We start from the raw sequence: 6,719 nt of genomic DNA on the forward strand, positions 1-6,719 counted from the left end.
GAGGCAAAAGGGTCAGAGTCAGAGAAAGAGACATGACGATGAAAGCAGAGGTCAGAGTGATGCCATTGCTGAAAGTGGAACATGAGCCAAGGAATGTAGACAGCCTCTAGAACTAGAGAAGAGAAGGAACAGATTCTCCCCTCCAGCTTCCAGAAGGAATACAACCCTGCCAACACTTTGATTTTACCCTATAAGACACATTTTTGGCTTTCTAGTTTCCAAAACTGTAAGAGAATTAATTTGTGTTGTTTTAGACCACTAAGTTTGTGGTGATTTGTTATAGCAGCAGTAGGAAACTAATATAACTTCCTTTACTCAAAAGAAAAAAAAGAAGCCAGATAATGAGATTAATATTTGGTAACCTCTCAGCACCTCCTGGCACCTTCTCTTCTCAGATCTTTGTATTTCTTTCTTCCTTTTCTTCCTCCTTCCTTCCTTTGTTCTTCCTTTTGTTATTCATTTAACAAACATGGGCACCCACGTGCCCCTTTCAGAGACTCCCCCCGCCCCCATAGTCCCAGATGTCTCTCACTAGTATTGGAGTTCCATGGCAGTGTATTTGTTCCTTTAAATTTCTGTTAATTTCTTGTTCCAAAAATGCATACTGTACTATAATATGGTACATTTACATTAAAAGGTAGGTATTAAAAAAGCAGGTATGGTGATCATGTCTTTCATTTTTAAATCATTTTATTCTAATTGCAAATTCAATCCAGAATACTTGGAAAACACTAAAAAAAATCAGAATAATAAGATAAAAATCACCCATCAGAGGTAACCACCGTTAATATATTTCAGTATATATCTTTTCAGTGGTTTTGCTATGATAAGTATGTACATATATAAGCACACCCTTTTTGGTTCATTTTACCAAAAAAGGGGTTTCACATTCTAATACTATTTTATAAATTCTTTTCAAATTGATATTTCCTAATATCAATATGCAACTTTTACAGCATTGCTTTTCCAGCTCTTAAAATTTAAAATAAATAGATTCAATCATGACAAAGATCTTCAAGGCCGAGTAAAGACTGCCCCACTAAGCTGGGAAGCACTGAGGTGGGGAGTGTCCCCCGAATTCTCTTTGGGAAGAACAAGCCCTAACTGTGAGGAATTGTCTATCCCTAAAGCTCAGGCTGCCCTTTTCAGAGTGGCTTGTACTTATCTTGTTCCCTAGGAAACCCTTTATCTCCTTGGCTTTTTTAGTACCTGATTTATTATATGTATTTTAAGGTCCTTCTGAGGAATCTGATTCATTTGTAAATGGGGCGACTCATCTTCAAAAACCAAAAGGCAAATTATCAAGTTATCAAAAGGGTCTTGTTTGTTAAATAATATTGTTTTTGACATAATATATTTTACACATTCAGTAAGTAGTTTCCTCTTGGCTATTTTTAAAAAATTCAATAAAAGTGTGTGTGTGTGTGTGTGTGCACATATCAAGTCTGATCTGAGCCATTTTCTGTTAAGAGGAAAGAGAGCTTGGGATACTCGCTCCGCTTGCCAATTTTGGGCAAGGCTAGCCCTCCTATAAATGGGCAGTCGAATACTGTAGCAAAGAACTTGGGCTTAGGAGTCAGACAAACTTGTTTTCTTTTTTTTTTTTTTTTTTTTTTTTTTTTTTTTTTGTTGAGACAGAGTCTCACTTTGTTGCCCAGGCTAGAGTGAGTGCCGTGGCGTCAGCTTAGCTCACAGCAACCTCAGACTCCTCGGCTTAAGCGATCCTGCTGCCTCAGCCTCCCGAGTAGCTGGGACTACAGGCATGCGCCACTATGCCCGGCTAATTTTTTCTATATAGATTTTTAGTTGTCCATATAATGTCTTTCTATTTTTAGTAGAGACGGGGTCTCGCTCAGGCTGGTCTCGAACTCCTGACCTTGAGCAATCCACCCGCCTCGGCCTCCCAGAGTGCTAGGATTACAGGCGTGAGCCACCGCGCCCGGCCAAAACTTGTTTTCAAATGAGGCTGTTTCCTATGCAAGTGACCTTAGGGAAAGTATTGACCTCTACAAGCCTCGGATTTCTCATGTAGAAAATAGGGGTAATAACAGGATCTGCCTTACAGGGTTGTTGTGAGGAGTCAATGCAATCATCAGTGGTGGAACCATTCTTGGGACTTTGGACCACTATGACTACACACACATAATCGCCATCAGCCCTCTTGAGCAATCCCAGATAAATCTATAATTTAAGAAAAGACAGTGGGGTCTGCCATGCAACCTCCATTCAAGCCCCCTAGCCTTGCTGTCCTACCAAATTACAATCTAAAACCTGCCTCCTATGGAAATTCTGAAGTCACTTGTGAAGATAATCCATATATGTCTCCCAGAAAATAACAAGTGTTGGAGAAGATGTGAAGAGATAGGAACATCTTGTGTACTTTCAGTAGGAATGTAAAATGGTGCAGCCACTGTGGAGAATAGTATGACTGTTCCTAAAAAAAAAAATAAAATAAAATAGAATTACCATATAATCCAGCAATTTCACTTCTGGGTATATATCCAAGATAATTGAAAGCTGATTTTCAAAAAGATATTTGTACATGTATGTTCACAGCAGCATTATTCATGATAGCCAAAAGGTGAAAGTAATCCAAGAGTCCATTTATGGATGAATGAACAAACTGTGGTATGAACAAAATGTGGTATGTGTACAGAGGAATATTATTCAGCTTTAAAAAGGAAGGAAATCCTGCAATATGCTATATCATGGGTACACCTTAAGGAGTTTATGCTTAGGGAAATAAATCATTAAAAGATCGATCCTGGCCGGGTGCGGTGGCTCACGCCTGTAATCCTAGCACTCTGGGAGGCCGAGGTGGGCGGATCGTTTGAGCTCAGGAGTTCGAGACCAGCCTGAGCAAGAGCGAGACCCCACCTCTACTAAAAATAGAAAGAAATTATATGGACAGCTAAAAATATATATAGAAAAAATTAGCCGGGCATGGTGGCACATGCCTGTAGTCCCAGCTACTTGGGAGGCTGAGACAGGAGGATGGCTTGAGCTCAGGAGTTTGAGGTTGCTGTGAGCTAGGCTGATGCCACGGCACTCACTCTAGCCTGGGCAATAGAGTGAGACTCTGTCTCAAAAAAAAAAAAAAAAAAAAAAGATCGATCCTGTGTGATTCCACTTATATAAGGTATCCAGAGTAGTCAGATTCACAGGGACAGACAATAGAATGATAGTTGCCAGCGACTGGCAGTCGGTGGGTGGCGGGTGGCCGGGGGCGGGAAGAATAGGGAATTGTTTAATGGGTACAGAGTTTCAGTTTTACAAGACGAAAAAGTTGTGGAGATTGGTTGCGTAACAAGGTGAACACTACTGAACTGTACACTTAAAAATGGTTAAGATAGTAAATTTTATGTTATGTGTGCTTTACCACAATTAAAACATTTTAAATAATAAAAAAAGATTTAGGGTGGCTTATAGGATTTCATACTTTGGAAAATGCTTTCTCATATATGATCCAGTTGATCCTCACAGCAATCTAGTAAGGGAGCAGGTTGTGTGTCATTATTTCCATTTCAGAGCAGGGGAGATCCCCTTGCAGAGGCGTCATGGCACTCCTACAGCTTCTAGGGGGAGGGGGTGGCTACCTGTTGCAACCCCTCTCAGGTCCACCTTAGCATCCTTAGCGATGAGCTATGGTTTGATCCTTTCCGATTTTCGTCCTCATTGGCTCCATGGCCCTGCTGACTGTGCCCTCTTATCTGCTTTGCCATTTTTTTCTTTTTCATTTCTTTCTTTCTTTCTTTCTTTTTTTTTTTTTCTTGAAACAGAGTCTCACTCTGTCTCCCAGGGATAGAGTGCAGTGGTGTCACTGTAGCTCACTGCAACCTCAAACTCCTGGGCTTAAATGATCCTCCTGCCTCAGCCTCCCCAGTAGCTGGGACTACAGGTGCACACGACGCCCGGCTAATTTTTCTAGTTTTGGTAGAGACTGGGTCTCGCTCTTGCTCAGGCTGGTCTCAAACTCCCGAGCTCAAGTGATCCTCCCACCTTGGCCTCCCAGAGTGCTAGGATTACAGGCGTGACCCATTGCGCCCTGGTCTTTGCTATTTCTTTATTTCTGAGGAAGATGCCTTGCAGGACCCTGGCAAGCTCCCTTCATCCTAACTTTGGAGACTCATTCAGGAACCAGAGGTTCTCCTGGATGCCCTCTCAGAACTCTAAGAAAACTTAGAGTTGGTATGTCAGCCTCCCCCAGCAAAATGAACAGAATCTAAGAGTTTTACAGTTTGATGAGTTCTGACAAACACATACCCCTATGTAACCCACATCCTGTCAAGATACACAGCATTTCTAGGACCCCAGGAAGTTTCCCTTTCCAGTCAATACTCTTTTCTCTGAGGCAATTACTGTTTTGATTTTTTTACTCCATGAGAAATTTTAATTCTTCCTTTGGGGGGGACAGCGGTAGGAATGGGAGTGTGGGAAGATATGGCTTTTTGCTGAGTATCCTTCCTAAGGTATTGTTGGGACCTGGGGCCTATTAAATGAGAAAGAAGAAAGAAAGAGAAAAGAAAGAAAGAAAAAGAAAGGAAAGAGAAAGAAGGGAGGAAGGGAGGGAGGGAGGAAGGAAGGAAAAGAAAAGAAAGGAAGGAAGGAAGGAGGAAAGAAGAAAACAAAGAAAGAAAGAGAGAGAGAAAGAAAGAAAGAAAGAAAAAGAGGGAGGGTGGGTGGAAAGGAGAGCAAAGGAAGAAAGAAAGAAAAAACTCCCTTTGTTTCTCCTTGCATTGTAGCTGAAGCCTCCCTTTCCCTGGGGAATTGGAGGCCAAGGTTTGAGAGAAGGGGACACATCAAAGAAAGGAACACCCTTCCACACACCCACAGACATTTCATATCTCAACCCTCCACTATCTCCGTTATTGGCGCTTTTTCTAAACCCTTAATTATGGGAATTCTTCAAGTCTCTGTCCCTAGGTTTCTACTTATAAAACTCTGACCTCTCACTTGTGGTGCAATTAATAAATTCATGGAACAGACAATAAGAGGCATTGTTAGGCACTTAGGTGGTAATAACATTAACACAGTACCCTAGGAGTTTACAATTTGGTGGGGAAGACCAACATGATAGCAGCTAATTTATATCCATCTTAAATCAAATCCTCCTGTGTTCTCTTTCCTGATGATTGGAACCTACACTACCCACTTACAATTCCAGAACCCCGCAAGCCTTCCTCCCTCTTCTTTCTCCAGCTCTCCCACACCCTGAAGCAATCAGTTGCCAAGTCTACTCATTTTGCCTCCAAAGTGTTTCTCAAATGCATCCCTCTTCTCCATCTTAGTTGCCATGAGCCTGGCTCAGGACACCTCAAACCTCCTTTGGACCATGACCTCCCAGCCACTGCAGCATCTGTCTCAAATGCCAGTCTAATCCTGTCATTTCCCTCAGTCCCCATGATCTATAGGAGAGGGTCCACAGTTCTTAATGTCATGATCAAGGATCCTGATATCTGACCCTGCCACCCTCCAGCCTTAGTTCAAGCTGCCCCCATCCCATTCCTTCTTACTCCTGCAACACTGTGCCTTCTCTTCACTGCACAGTAGCCCCCACCCCAGCCCAACACACACACGAATATACTGCTATCTTGTCTCTGTGTTTCTATGGCAACCTGTGCCCTTCTCTCTTTGTGTGTAACTGCCTGTCTCTCTCCCACCAGTCTGAGAGTTCCCTGAAGGCAAGAACCAAGCCTTGTTCATCTCTGTGTCCTCTGTGCTTAGCACGTAGTAGGAACACAACACTTGTCAGGCACCGTTCTAAGAACTTTTCACACATCACCTCAATCCTCCTGACATCTACGAGAAAGGTGTTATCATCGTGTCCATTTCCCAGTTGAGGACAGTGAGAGATTAAGCAGCTTGCCCAAGACAGGACAGTTAGAAAGAAGCAGAGCTGGGATTTGAACTCAAGCAATCGGGCTCCAAATGTGGCTCTTAATCACTATGCTCATCTGCCCCTCAAGCTATGTGTGTTTGTTGATTAAAATGAATGAATGATGATTCCTTTTCACCTGCCCTTCTCAATATGGCCATAACCAAACAATTCTCTCCCAATAGCTTCTTTCCCCCACATCTGCCCTCCATTGTTCCTCCAAGGTTTTTGACTTTCGCCTCTCTCTTCTCTCCTTTCCCTAACCCCATTCAATCCCTCATTATGTCTATGTGTTTTGTTTCGTTTTTCTTTTGAAACATCAGTCAGATTCACTCTTTCCTCTCTGTTCTCAATTGCTATCATCCTGGTCTGGCCCTCATCCCTTCAGGCAAGATGACCATAGCAGCTTCCCAGCTGTTTTGCCTGACTTCACTACTTCACTCCTTTGGGGCCTTTGGGTTTACATGCATTTCTATTTAACCCTCACGACAGTCCCTGAGCTAAATTCTGTTTTATAGATGAGGAACTGAATGATAGACCCAAGGTTCAAACAGGTTGGTCTGGCTCCAAGGACTCTGCCATCTCCAGAGACTGGTGACCTTGGGCAAGTCATTTAACCTCCCAGAGTTTTGGATCGCAGACTCATCCGTAAAATAGGGATAATAAATAACAGCAACTACCTCATTGTGAGAGCAACTGAGATAACACTTAGCACCTGCCTGACGCACAGTAAGGGCTCAATAATTTTCAGCTATTAAAGTCCATAATCCCCATGCACAAACTCCATAGCATATCTAGCATGTGAGTTGGCTAATCATTCTGGCCAAAATGATTTCTGGAAGAG

The sequence above is a fragment of the Eulemur rufifrons genome, chromosome 27 (assembly GCF_041146395.1).
Source record: "Eulemur rufifrons isolate Redbay chromosome 27, OSU_ERuf_1, whole genome shotgun sequence".
NCBI lineage: Eukaryota > Metazoa > Chordata > Mammalia > Primates > Lemuridae > Eulemur > Eulemur rufifrons.